The 14,766-nt window shown below is 36.4% G+C and overlaps 1 long non-coding RNA gene across 1 annotated transcript in view; it reads left to right on the forward strand.

Moving 5' to 3' along the window:
- The window catches only part of LOC140506970 (uncharacterized), a 115,974-nt gene that overhangs the window by 37,214 nt on the left and 63,994 nt on the right, over positions 1 to 14,766 (forward strand). The gene's annotated exons all lie outside the window — the stretch shown is intronic.

Below are 14,766 nucleotides of genomic sequence, written 5' to 3' on the forward strand. Positions count from 1 at the left end.
CCAGACAGAAAAGGATACAAAAATCCACTGAAGAAAACAACTCCTTAAAGAGTACAATTGGCCAAGTGGAAAAGAAGGGAGAAAAACTATTGGAGGAAAACAAGTTCATAAAATTTTAAATCAGACAAGTGGAAGCTGACTCTATGAGACATCTAGAATCAAACAAATTCAAAAAGAATTTTTAAAAATGGATGAAAATGTAAAATACCTCATGGGAAAAACAGCTGACCTCAAAAATACACCCAGGAAAGACAATATCAGAGTCATTGTACTACTTGAAAGTCATAATCAAAGGTGGACCTGGATAGCATGTTCCAAAAACTCATCAAGGAAAACTGTCCTGATATCCAAGAAGCAGAGGGCAAAATAAGCATTGAAAGAATCCACTGAAGAATTCAGGAAAATGATCCCAAAATTAAAACTCCAAGGAACACCATAGCCAAATTTCAGAACTAGCAGGTCAAGGAAAAAAGACTACAAGTGGCCAGAAAGAAACAATGCAAATATTGGGGAGCCACAATCAGGATTACACAGGACTTGGCAGCTGCAACATTAAAAGATAGGAGGTCAAGGAACATGATATTCCGGAGGACAGAGAAGCTAGAACTACAACCAAGAATCACTTACCTAACAAAATTAAGTATAATACATCAAGGGGTGAAATGGTCATTCAATTAAATAGAAGTATTCCCACTTTTCATAAGGAGAACAGATTTAAATAAAAAATTTGATCTCCAATATCATGACCCAAGACAAACATAAATAGGTAAAAAGGGAAAAGAAAATATAAGGGATTCAAAACAGCTAAACTGTTTAGATCCCTATGTGGGAAGATGACACAGTTCTCAAAAACTGTATCACTAGTAGTATAGTTAGAAAGAACAGGTAATGGGTAGACAGAGGGTATGGGTATAATGTGAATTTGAGGGAATGACATAAAATATTAAGGGATAAGAAGGAAGAGTACACTTGGTGCAAAAGGAAAGGAGAGGTAAAATGGAGCAAATTATTTCACATGAAGAGGCATGAAAGACCTATCACAGTGGAGGGGAATATGAGAGAATAGGCTATGGGCATTGCTTGAGCATTAATCTCATAAGTATTGGCTCAAAGAGGGAATAATACATACAATCAGTTGAATATAGAAATCTATCTTACTCAGCATAGAAGTAGGAGGGAAAGAGATTAAATAAAAATGGGGGGGGTGGAACTGATAGAAGGGAAGGAAGTTAAGGGGAGGTGGTAGACAGAAGTAAAACACTGGTGAGAAGGGAAAGAGTGAAAGGAGAGAGAGGACAAACAGGAGGTAGAACAGGATGGAGGGAAATACACAAGTAGTAATCATAACTGAGTGTGAATGGGATGAACTCTCCCATAAAATGGAAGCAGATAGCAAAGCAGTTCAAATATCAATATCCTACGTTATTTACAAGAAATGCACTTGAAACAGAGAGACACACACTGAGTAAAAGTAAGGGGTTGGAGCAGAATCTATTATGCTTCAGCTGAAGTAAAAAATGCGTGAGTAGCAGTCCTGATCTCAGACAAAGTAAAAGCAAAAATAGATCTAATTAAATGAGATAAAGAAGGAAACTACATCTTGTGAAAAGGTACCATAGACAATGAAGCAATATCAGTAATAAATATATATGCATTAAGTGGTAGAGCATGGAAATTCTTAAAGGACAAGTTAAGTGAGTTATGAGAGGAAATATGGACTAATGGGGGATCTCACCTGTCCCCTCTCAAAACTTGATAAATCCAACAAAAAAAAAAATACAAACAAGAAAGAAATGAAGGAAGTGAGTAGACTATTTAAAAAGTTAGATATGATAGACCTTTGGAGAAAATTGAATAGAAGTAGAAAAGACTATACCTTCTTCTCAGCTGTACATGGCACCTACACAAAAACTGAACATGTATTAGGGCACCAAAACCTCATAATCAAAAATAAAAAAGTCAGAAATATTAAATTCATCCTTTTCAGAGTGTAATACAATAAAAATTATATTGGAAATAGGGTTATGGAATGATAAATTAAAAAATTAATTAGAAATTAAATGATCTAATCCTACAGGATAAGTGGGTAAAAGAACAAATTATAGAAAGAATCAATAATTTCATTAAAGGGGATAACAATAAAACAACATAACAAAATTTATGGAGTGCGGCCAAAGAAATACTTGGGGGAAAATAGTTTTCTCTAAATTCTTAAATTAATAAAATAGAGAAGGAGATCAATGAATTGGGGATACAGCTAAAAAAAACCTAGAAAAAGAATAAATCAGTAATCACCAATGGAGCACCAAATTGGAAATATCTATGAGTAATAAATATTTTTACACTTGCTTAGATCTGACTTTATGTGCTTGAAAAGGGTTTTATAACTGTGCTTATATAGTGCCTGGGTTTGTCTTGGCAGGAAGACTCCCAGGTATTTTGTATTCTCTACATTTATTTTAAATGGAATTTTAATTTCTATCTCTTGCTGATGGGCTTTGTTGGTGATAAGTAGAAATGATGGTGATTTATGTGAGTGTATTTTGTATCCTGCAACTTTGCTAAAGCTCTTAATAATGTCAAAGAATTTTTAGTTGATTCTCTAGGATTTTTAAAGTATAACATCATATCATCTGCAAAGAGTTATACTTTTGTTTCCTCATTGCCTATTCTTGTTCCTTTGATTTCTTTTTCATCTTATTACTATAGCTAGCATTTCTAGTAAATATTACTAGAAGTGATCATGGGCATCCTTGCTTCACTTCATATCTTATAGGAAAGGTTTCTAGTTTATCCCTATTACAAATAATACTTGATCATGGTTTTAGATAAATATTACTTATCGTTTTAAGGAAAGCTCCATTTATTCCTATGCTGGCAAGCCCCCGGGGCAAGGTCTTACTGTTGGCAGCCTTGTGGTACAGCTTCACTACTGGTCAGCAATGGGGTAAAAGCCTCAGGGCTTGTGCTCAGAATGGGGTCATTAGTTTGGGCCCTTTTTCCCCTGCACAGACTGCTCACTAGCCTAGGGGCTGATGGTTTGCAGAAGGGTGAAGCTTCTCTAGTGGATTGCCCCATGCTTGGAGCCTTGCCGCAGGCCCCCTGCTGTGAGACTGACTGACTGCTACTGCTGCTCTTGTATCTTGCTTCCTCCTACCCCAGTAAGACAGAACTTTCCTATTGTGCTGGTAACCTTATTCTCTGCTCCTAGATCAATTCTGAAGGAGTTTTCTAGTTGCATACAGAGGAATTTTGGAGAGCTTCAGAGGATTCCTTCCTCACTTCACTATCTTGGCACCAGAAGTCTTCCATTTCTTCTAAAGGATTCTTGCTCACAGTAGTAGATGCAAGCTGGCCACATTGTTTGAATGTAAAACATACACTTGCCAAAATGACTATTTTATGGAGAGCTCACACAGGGCAAGTGTTCACGTGGTGGTTGGTCAGAAGAAGTAATACAGGGACTCTTTCAAGGTCTCTCTTAAGAAACTCGGAAATGATTGTATGACACAGGAGACATTGGTGCAGGACTGCTCAGCATGAAGTGCCCATATCAGAGAAAGAGCTGTGCTCCATGAGCAGAGCAGAAATGAGACAGTTCAAAGGAAAGGCAGGATGCACAAATTTGGAGTATACACCCCAAAAGTTCATATGGACTGTTTGTGCCCGACCTGTGCTAGAGCATTCTGAGCTCATATTGGTCTGATCAGTCACAGTTGGACACATTGAAACTTGACACAACTCTAGTGTAGTGATGTCATTTTGGTTTTCTTCAAGAATGAAAGACAACCAACTAGTGGATGTGATGATTACTTGAATTAAATTCACCCAATCCCATCCATTTAAGATTACTGACACCCAAAATGTCAATGTTTACTCTTTCCATCTCCTATTTGATCTCATCTAGCTTACCTTGGCTCATAGATATTACATTCCAAGTTCCTATACAATATTGATCTTTACAGCACTGGACTCTTCATCATCAGGTATATCCACAGCTGAGTGTCCTTTCAGTTTTGGCTCAGTTGTTTCACTCTTTCTGGGGCTATTTGTCCTTTGCTCTTCCTTCCCCAGTAATATGTTGGATACCATTTGAGCTGGGGGGCTTATGTTCCAATGTAATATCATTTAACATTTTAATACTGTATATAGGCTTTTATTTTTGTTTTTGGCAAAAAGTGGTATTTCACTTCCTTCTCCAGTGAATCACCTTTTGTCAGAATTCTCCAGTATAACTTGTTCATCTTGTGCAATCCTCTCCACCAAGACAAGACAGTGATCCAGAAAAGGAAGGTTACACAGAGTGAATAACAAATAAACTTATTTTTCCAAGCTAAAAGCAAATAGAAATTATTTAACCCATACAGGTAAGAACATACAAATTAATGCAAAGACTGAATGAGCTCTTTCACCAGGAGTAGAGATATCTCAGCTGAGCCAAGAGAAAGGAGTCTCAGATCTTATCCAAGGGGAGATTCCCTGAAATCTCTATTGTAGTAAGCTGGGCATATGGCTGTGATTAAAATGTAGGTTTCTAAGCTGGTCAGCTTCTTCTCAGAGTATTTCTTTCTATTTAGGGACCTCTCCTTCAAATAAATCTACAACTGTGTATCTTTTCTCTTGAACTAAAAGTTTGAAGCTGTAATTCTTTCTCTTTCTTAACCACTGAAATTGTATACACATATTTTTCAGGTGTGCAAAGCACTTTAAAATCACAATGTGTAGGACATTAAAACCTCACAAAGAAATTTGGAAAAGGAGTATTAAACATATCCTTTACTGACTACAATGCAACAAAACATTCAATAACAGGTCAGTGAAGAAAGGACTAAAATGAATTGAAAACTAAACTATCTGATCCAAAAGAATTATTGTTTCAGAGAACAAATCATACAAAAATGGATAATTTCATTAAAGATATTGACATCAGTGATTCTATGTATCAAATTCTGAGGGATACAGATAAATTAGTCATTAGAGGAAAGAATATATCTCAAAACACTTCCATCAACAAAAGAGAAAAGAACAGATAAATTAGTTGTGCATTTAAGAACAAGAAAAACCAGAAAACCAATAAATTAAACAAACTCAATGTAATGTAAAGATATTCTCCGCCCCTTAATGGGCCTCAGATTAAGGAAGGCTTGTTTTTTAGGAAGGCACGTATCTTTTGTTAATTACTAATGAGGCACTGAGTAATGAGGATCATGCCCTCCTGCTCTGAAAAGTATATATAGTATGTATATATATATATATATATGTATATATATATATATATATATATATATATATATATATATATATATATATATATATAAATATTCCCTCTGACTTTGAAAATGCAAGTGTTGATGCTTCTCTCTCTGATATCTATCTATGTATGTAATGGTCAGACAGTTGGATCTATCTGTTGATCTGTGATGTATGTATTGTTTATGGTCAGACAGTTGGAAGCCCTGTCTGTTGGTCTTTATTTCTCTGTTTGTATTTTCTCTGTTAGTACATGTGATTGAAGAAGATTTTTGACCCCTCAAAAGTTGCTTTCCTTTTAGAAAAGCAGACTTAAGAACTAGGTGCTAGCAGGCCATCCTGGATGTGTCAGGGTGTTTGCTGTTACACCCAATTAAAAATCAAAATAGAAATCCTGAAAATCAAAGAGGAGATTAAGAAAATGAAAGTATTAGAACTCATTGAATTGATAAACAAAACTAGATATTTGGGGGTTTTTGTTTTTTAATTAAAAAATCTCAATATAATTGTTGTGCAGTCGTTTTTCAGTCATGTCCAACTCTTTCTGACCTCATCTGGGGTTTTCTTGGCAAAGATACTGCAGTGGTTTGCCATTTCCTTCTCCAGCTCATTTTACAGATGAGGAAACTGAGTCAAACAAGGTTAAGTGACTTGCCTGGAGTTACTAAAAGTCTGAGGCCAGATATGGACTCAGGTCTTTCTTACTCCAAGCTCAGTATTCTCTCAACTATGATAGCCCATTAGCTAATTTCATTTTTAAAAAGAAAGAGAAAAACTCAACTGTCAGTATTAAAAAAATGAAAAAGGAGAAATCACAATGAAGGCATAAACAATATTATTTGAAAACATTTTACCTAACTTTATAAAAATAAAACCAATTTAAATAACAAAATGACTTCATATTTTCAAAAATTATAAAATACTCCAATTCTTAGAACAACAAATATAGAATTTAAAAAAACTGACTTTCAAAAAAAATTTGCTCATCATAAGTGAACTACAAAATCAAAAAAAAAAATCCTGGGAGTAGATGAATTTACAAGAAAACTCTATAAAGAAATTTATAGAAGAATTAATCCCAATGTTGCTTATACCCCCCCAACCCCTGGGGAAATATTTATGAACAGATGTAAAGTAAACAGAACCAGAAAAACAGTTTCTACAGTAACATCAATACTATAAAAACAAACTCTGACTACTCCCTAACAGATAAATGTTCCAAGGATATAAACAAGCATCTCTAAAAGGAAGAGTCACTATTAGTGACTAAGAGTCATCATTAACCATTTGAAAGAATGCAGATCTGCAAATCAAATAAAAAGAAACCCAAGGTTTTCCCTCATAATCAGCTAATTGGCAATAAGTGACAAAAGGTGGAAATACAAAAGAGGGGTCATGGGGAAGGGAGAACATTGTTGGTGATGGTGTTGTGAATCAGTTACAACCGTTTTGAAAAGTAGTTTAGAATTAAGCACATAGAGTACTAATATCTATATTCTTTGATACAGAGATTATACTATTAGACATCCACCCACAAGAAGACCATGGACTTTTTGTAATAGCAGAGAACTGGAAACAAAGTGATGTCAGTCAATTAGGTCATGGCCAAACAAACTGTTGTTCATGAATGTAATTTAATATTACTGTGCTATAAGAAACCACAAATATGATGAATACAGGGAAGTATGGAAATGTATGAACAGATGCAGAGTAAAATAACCCAGTCAAGAAAACATTATATCTATATAGATATATACAATGATTATAGCTATTAAAATGATATGAATAACCACAAAATAATTAAAAGTAAATATTGTAAAATTACAAAAAAAGATGACATCAAAGAAGAGATATAAAAAGACACTCCTAACTCACTTCTTTCAGAGGTGAGAGATACATAACTGTAGAACTTTACATATTTTCAGACATTTTCAGTGGATTTTTTGGTTTTATTCATTTTTCTCTCTTCTTTTTCTTTTTTTTTAAAAATGCTTGTTACATGGTATGGCTCTCTGAGAAGGTGATGGGGAGACATAGAAGGAGAAATTTGGGTGATTATAAAATAGAAAATATCAATAAAATTTACTTTTAGAAAGAACAAGAAGAACTTTGAAAATTTTAAGACATCTGATCAATGCAGTGATCAGCAATGATTCCAAAGGAGTGATGATGAGACAGCAGATATAGAGTCCTGGACTTGGAATCAGAAAGACTTGAGTTCAAATTCAGACTCAGGTATTTGCCAGCTGCATGATCCTGGGCAACTCACTTACCTTCTGTCCACGTCAACTTTCTCATCTGTAAAATGGAGGTAATAACATCTCCTTCTCAAGCTTGTTGTAAAGATAAAATGAGAGATCTGTAAAGCACTTAGCTCTCATTGAAGCTTATTCACTATAGCAGCAGTCAGTTGCTAACTGCAGCAATTCTTATATTCTTTCTGGTGTACTCTATTACATTCTCTGCAGCAGCTGTTACAAAAAGTCTCTTATCTCCTGCAGACCTGCCTCCCCTTTTCTTTTTAGCAGATGACCCACCTCTTACTTTGATGAGAAAATCAAGGTCATAATGTTTCTCTCCTACTGTGTACATTTATTCTTTACTTCTTTGCTCATTCTTTCTCTTTAAAAATACAACTTATGCCCTTAATTCCAATGCCTTCTTCCAGAAGTGCCTTTTTCTTTTACCATGTTTCTCCTACTCCTATTAGCTTATTCCTTGCTGCCAATAAACATACCCATGGTTACCTCATCCTTTAAGAGTAACCAAAGTTTTTCTTGACCTTATTATCCCTATCCTATACTTCTCTCTGTGTTCTTCCTTTGTTGCCGAAGAAGACCATGCCATCAGAGAAATAATGGCATGACTTGTACTTGACTTTGTTTTGAGTGAGGAAGGGCTGTGCAGGTCACCAACCAGCCCCACTTCTCCTTCCAAGCCATCTGAATCCAGTGACCAGATATTCATCAGGATGACTGGAGAGGACCCAGGATGAGGCAATTGGGGTTAAATGACTTACCCAAGGTCACACAGCTAGTGAGTGTCAAGTGTCTGACTCCTGCCCTGGTGCTCTATCCACTGCACCACCTAGCTGCACCATTTATACTTCTCTCTATGGTTTAATGGAAAGAATACTGGACCAAACTTCAGAAGAAACTTGGATTCTAGTCTCACTCCAAACATTTCATAACATATTTAATTATAAGCAAGCCACTTCACATCTCTGGGAATTCATTTCCTCATTAGTAAAATGGGGTAATAATGAGTCTTCTATTTGTTAATCTTCTGTAGCATCTGTAGCACACACCTCCTAGGGCTGCTGTGAAGAGATGATGAGATCATGTATGTAAAGAACTTTGCAGACTAAATGCTTTATGTAAATTTCAATTGTTATTATTATTTCACAGTCTTCTAGAAAAATGCTCTGTTCCTTTTACTTTGATTTTCTTATTCCCTTTTCTCTTGATAGCCCCTCTTTCCAGCTTACATGCTTTTTTTCTGAATCATGATCATCTGGTTCCTTAGATCAAGTATCCCCTAGAGCTGTGTCCTGAACCATTTTCTCCTCTTCCTCTAATTGGCTTTTAAAACCCTTGACAATCTCATTGTAACCAGCCTTTCCAACCTCATCATGCTTTATTCCTTTTCATTTATGCTATACTCCAGCAAGGGGCACCTAGGTGGTATAATGGGTAGAGGACAGGGCCTGGAGTCAGGAAGACCTGAGTCCAAATCTGGCCTCAGACATTTACTAGCTGTGTGACCCTGGGCAAGTCATTCAACCCCATTTGCCTCCATTTCCTCATCTGTAAAATGAGCTGGAGAAGAAAATGGCAAACCACTCCAGTATCTTTGCCAAGAAAATTCCAAATGGGATCATACAACTGAAACAACCACATAGCATATTCTGGCAAAGCCAGCTTTCCCTTTGTTCCTCATATACCACAGCTTATGTCTTATCTCCATGCTTTTGACCATCAGTTGGCGATGTCTACTATGCACCCTCTCATCAACACCATCTCAGAGATTCCCTCACTTTTTCAAGACTCTATTCAGGCATCACTTTCTCTATGAAGCTTTTTCTGACCTTTCAACTCGTAGTGCCCTTCCTCCCTAACAATCTTGTCCTTTTTTATTTATTCTGCATATATTTCTATATGTATATGTTTCCTTCCCCCAATAGAATGGAAACTCTTGAGAAGAGGAAAACCAGAGGTCTAGCAACTGGAATCAATAGCAGAATCTACCACTTTTATCTTTGTATCCCTGGTGTCAAGCATAATCATGGGCACACAAGGCTGTAGATGCTTAATCAATGCTAAGTTACTGACTGATTTCTCTGTCCTCTTCCTGGGCTCTCTCAGCATTTCCCACGAGTTTAATTATTATCTTTCTATAGGTTACTCTCAGATCTATATATTTATATCTAATATCTTTTGAACTTCAGTCCAGCTCTACCTGGTGGACATTTTCCCCTGAATGCCACTGGTATCTCAAACTCAGCACGTACATAAAAGAACTCCTCTTCTGCTCCCTCCCCAATTCCCTCCTCCTCTAAACTTCCATATTTCTATTGAGGAAATAATAATATTTGTCTTCACATTTTTGTAACCTAGAAAATATCCTTGATTCTTTACTTTTTCTGACTTCCTGTTTCCAAATAATTACCAAATCTTATTGACTCTGCCTCCATAATATCCTCCCCCAAAGGCCAATTCATTCCATTTACTGGAGCATCACCCTTGTTCAGGACCTATCATGTGGAACATTTTAAGAATCTCCTAAATGATGATCTCCCAGCTTCTAAACTCTCTTGTTTCTGATCCATCCTCCACATAGCTGCCAAAATAATCCTCCTTATACATGAGTTTTATGCATACGTCTGCCAACAGTTCAAAACTATCAATAAAAAATATATATATGATATATAAAAATATAAACTTCTGAAACTCTACAACCTGTCTCCAAGTACACTCGTTCCTCTCCACTCATGGTTAGAAGTAGGAAAGTTAGAGTAGTCCTGGTTCCCCATTGTCACTTCTAGCTTCTCTTCCTCTATCATTACTTGGAGATTTTTCTTCTTTGAAGTCCATACAATCAAAATCCTTAGCTGTCATCTATAGACCTCCAGGACACCCACCTTCCTTCCTCAATGAGTTCGGCACCTGGCTCACAATGGTTCTCTCCTTTCCAAATACAGTTCTCACAATAAGGGGACTTTCAACATATACGTCTATCTATCTGTCTATCTATCTATCTATCTATCTATCTATCTATCTATCTATCTATCTATCTATCTATATTTCTGTCTGTCTGTCTGTCTGTCTATCTGTCTGTCTATCTAACCCATCTATCTAGATTGAGAAAGTATCTATCTATCTATCTGTCTGTTGATATTCCCTCAAACAACCTAACCTCCTAATTCCTCAACCTACTCATGTTCAGTGACCGATTCCCTCCCCACCTCAGCCACACACCAAAATGCTCATACCCTTGAGCTTGGCAGCACCCACAAATGCACCATCATCATGTTCATGAACTATGAAATTCCTTTATCTCGTCACAAATCTATTACTGTTTTCCAGTATCAAACAAACTCTGTTCTTTATCTATAGCATGAGCTCTAATCCACTGACTCCCCATTTCTGTCCCAAACCATCACCCCTGCACTAGCCACATTATCCATCTTTCCCCATCTTGACCCCTTGGTGAACCAGTTGAATTCTTTTCCATTCACTTGGGCGCCTTACCTCCTTATGATGCCACTGAGTAGAACCTGTTAAGTCTCAAACTTGGACCACTACTACTCTTTATTGCCTCTGCTACTACGTAGGTTCTACTGAATGAAAGAGAAAATCATGCAACCATTCTGACTGATTTCTTTTAAAAAAAAATCCCTGGCTTTATTTCTTTTCCATATTCATATAATCCTTGTGGAAGGTACATTTTTTCCCCTTTTAGTCACTATTTGCTTTGTTCAAAAGTTACTTGCTCCTTTTATTTCTATTCATCCATCTATCTGTCTATCATCTATCTATAGCTTTATAAATATAGATATGTAAATTTATAATATTTTATAGGAAAATTATTTCTAATTGTTGATGAACTAGATGAACTACAGATTTATGTTACAGTACCTTAACTGGGCCCTCACTGCTAACAGACAATCCTTCTAAATCTCCCTTAATTAACTTAGTATCTTACTCACCACAATGACTCTTTTAAACCTTTTCTTCCCTTCTTAAAACTTCCCCACTCATTTAGCATAGAAACTTGGCTTATATTTTACTGAAAGAATTCAAACTGTTTGCCCTCTATGTTCCCAAGTTATCCCATTCCATTCTGACTCCTCTGATAGATTTTTCCCTTTTTTATTCCAAGTCTCATTAATCTCCTCCTCTCTACTGACTGTTTTCCTACTACCTACAAATGTAGGTCTTATGTGATCCTAACTGTGGTTCCCTAGTAATTGCTTTTTTTTATGTTTGCAATATCTTTTTCTCTGATGTAAAAGATTTGCATTTTGTCTGGTCATGCTTAAGAGTTTTCCATTTTATAGTTTTTTCAGGATATTATGGGTGACTTCTCTCTATTTTCATTTATCCCTCTGGTTCTAATAGATCTGGACATTTTAAATTTATGATTTTTAAATATGTGCATTCATATGTACCCCACATATACATATATGTGCATGCACAAACATATGCATTATATGTATATATAAAAATGCATAATGGCTTTTTATTTGTTTTGTTTTGTTTTTAATTTTGTTTGTTTAAATTAGCCAAGATCTATCTGTCTTCTCACTTTTCTACTCCACACCTCCCCTATCCCCACTTGAGAACACAAAAAACCAAAAATGCATCATACATAGATAGTCAATCAAAACAAGTTTCTATGTTGGCCAGGGCCTTAAAAAAAAAAGAAAATTAATTTTTGTCTTTACTTTATCTAACATCATGATTGCTACCCTTGCCTTTCTTTTTGTAATTTCAGCTGAAGCATAACAGATTCTCCTCCAGCCTCTTACCTTCCATTTGCGTGTGTCTCTCTGCTTCAAGTGTGTTTCTTTTAAACAACATATTGTAGGATTTGGTTTTTGATCTACCTTGCAGAAATGTATCCATAAATGGATACATTTCTGTTTTATGGGAAAGTTTATCCCATTTACCTTACAGTTATGATGACTACCTGCATATTTCCCTCTATCCTATTCCTCCTGCTTGTCCTCTCTCCCCTTTGGCTCTTTCCCACTTCATCAGTGTTTTGCTTCTGTCTACTACTTCTTCTGATCTGCCCTCCCTTATGTGAGTCCTCGCCCCCTTTACTTAATCTCCTCTCCTCCTATGTCCCTGGTAGGTAAGATCAATTTCTATCTTCAATTGATTGTGTATATTATTCCCTCTTTGAGCCAACTGATGAGAATTAGGTTCAAGTGATGCCCAGTGCCCACCCTTCCATCTTCCCCTTCCCTGAAACAGTTCTTTCTTCTTCATGTGAGATAATTTGCCCCCATTCTACCTCTCCCTTCCTTCTGCAGCCTTTGTACTCCTCTTTCTTGTCCCTTAATTTTCTTACGTCACTCCCTCAAATTCATCTTATAGCTTTATCCTTTATATGTATGCTCCTTCTATCTGTACTGCTAGCAATGCAATTTTTTAAGAATTACAAGTATCATCTTCCCATGTAGGGATATACATATTGACTCCCTTATGTTTGCTTTTCCCTTTTTACCTTTCTATGTTTTTCTTGGGTCTTGATATTGGAGATCAAATTTTTGGTTTAGTTCTGGTCTTCTTATGAAGGCTTACAATCCTTCTGTCTTGTTGAATGAACATTTTTCCTCCGTAAGCTTATTTTTACTGGGTAAGTGATTCTGGATTGTAGTCCTGGCTTCTTTGCCCTGTGGAATATCCTATTCCATAACCTCCAGTCCTTTAATGTTGCAGCTTCCAACTCCTGTGTGATCCTGATTGTTTCTCCCCAATATTTGAATTATTTCTTTGTGGTCATTTGCAGTAATTTTTCCCTGATTCGATAGTTCTTTGATAATATTCCTTGGAGTTTTTATTTTGAGATCTCTTTCCTGAGGTGATCAGTGGATTATTTCAATGAGTACTTTGCCTGTTGCTTCCAGGATATCAGGGAAGTTTTCCTTGATAATGTCTTCAAAGATGCCATACAAATCCTCCTTTTGATTATGGTTTTCAAATAGTTTAATGATTCTGATATTGTCTCTCCTGGATCTATTTTCCATTTCACTTTTTTTTCCCATGAGGTAGTTTACATTTTCTTCTACTTTTTCATTCTGCTAGATGGCTCAATGGATGGATTACTGGGCCTAGAGTCAAGAAGATTCATCTTTCTGAGTTCAAATCTGACCTTAGATGCTTACTAGATTGTGACCCTGGGCAAGTCACTGTACCCTTTTTACTTCAGTTTCCTCATCTGTAAATGAACTGGAAAATAAATGGCAAAACTACTCCAGTAACTTTGCTAGAAAAAAAAACAACAACCAAAAACAATGAAATGAGGTCACAAAGAATCAGACATGACTCAACAACAACAGCCTTACATTTTCTTCTATTTTTAAAGCCTTTTGACTTTTTTTTAATATTTCTTGTTATTTTGTAGTCATTTCCTTCTCTTTGGACCATGCAAATTTTCAAGGACTTTGTTGCTTGCGCAAGATTTTGAATCTTCCAGTTCTTTCTTTGATAGCTTTCATTTCTTTTCCCATTTTTCTTCAAGCTCTCTCATTCCATTTATAAAACTTTTTTAATAAACTCTTGCTCTAGCTCTTCCAGGAATTCCGGTTGAGTTTGTGCCCAAGCTGTGTTTTTTTTCTCTGGTATCAGCTATAGAACTTTTGGAGTCATTCTCTTCTGCATTTGGGTTCCTGAATGTCCCTGCTACCATAACAGATCATTATGGTGGGATTCATTTTGTTTGTTTGTTTGCCCATTCTTTCAATTTACTTCTTTACTTTGGACCTGATATTAGGGCTGCCGCAGGAACTTTCAGAGGGAAGATATGGATTTGTCCCATTGCTTCTTTCTTGGGTTATTAAGTGTTGCATGATTCCAGGATCTCAATGATAAGCTGCAGACCTGCAGGTTTTCAATGCTCCCCAAATGGTCTGATCCAGGGTAAAGTCTGATTGCTATCAGCTCCACCCTACCTTTTCTGAGTTCTGTAAGCTCCTCACCTGGGTTTGCATCTGAGCAAGAATAAACTGCTACTCTATTTTACCCATATCAACAAACTGGAAAATTCTGTTGCTCAGAGTAGCAAAATTATAGACTTCCCTTTGGCCTGGAATTTCCAATCTGGTTATTCCTCTGTGGGCTGGGTTAGACATAAGAAGTAAGATTCTGCCTTGAACCTGATGCCTGAGCCATGCCACTATTTGCTGTTGCTGGTTCCTGAACTTCCTGCTTTCTCTGCATACTGCCCAAGTTTCCTAACCCAAGAATGTCACTGCTATACTCGTATCCTCTTCACACCTGGCCCTGG

The sequence above is a fragment of the Notamacropus eugenii genome, chromosome 5 (assembly GCF_028372415.1).
Source record: "Notamacropus eugenii isolate mMacEug1 chromosome 5, mMacEug1.pri_v2, whole genome shotgun sequence".
Taxonomy (NCBI): Eukaryota; Metazoa; Chordata; class Mammalia; order Diprotodontia; family Macropodidae; genus Notamacropus; species Notamacropus eugenii.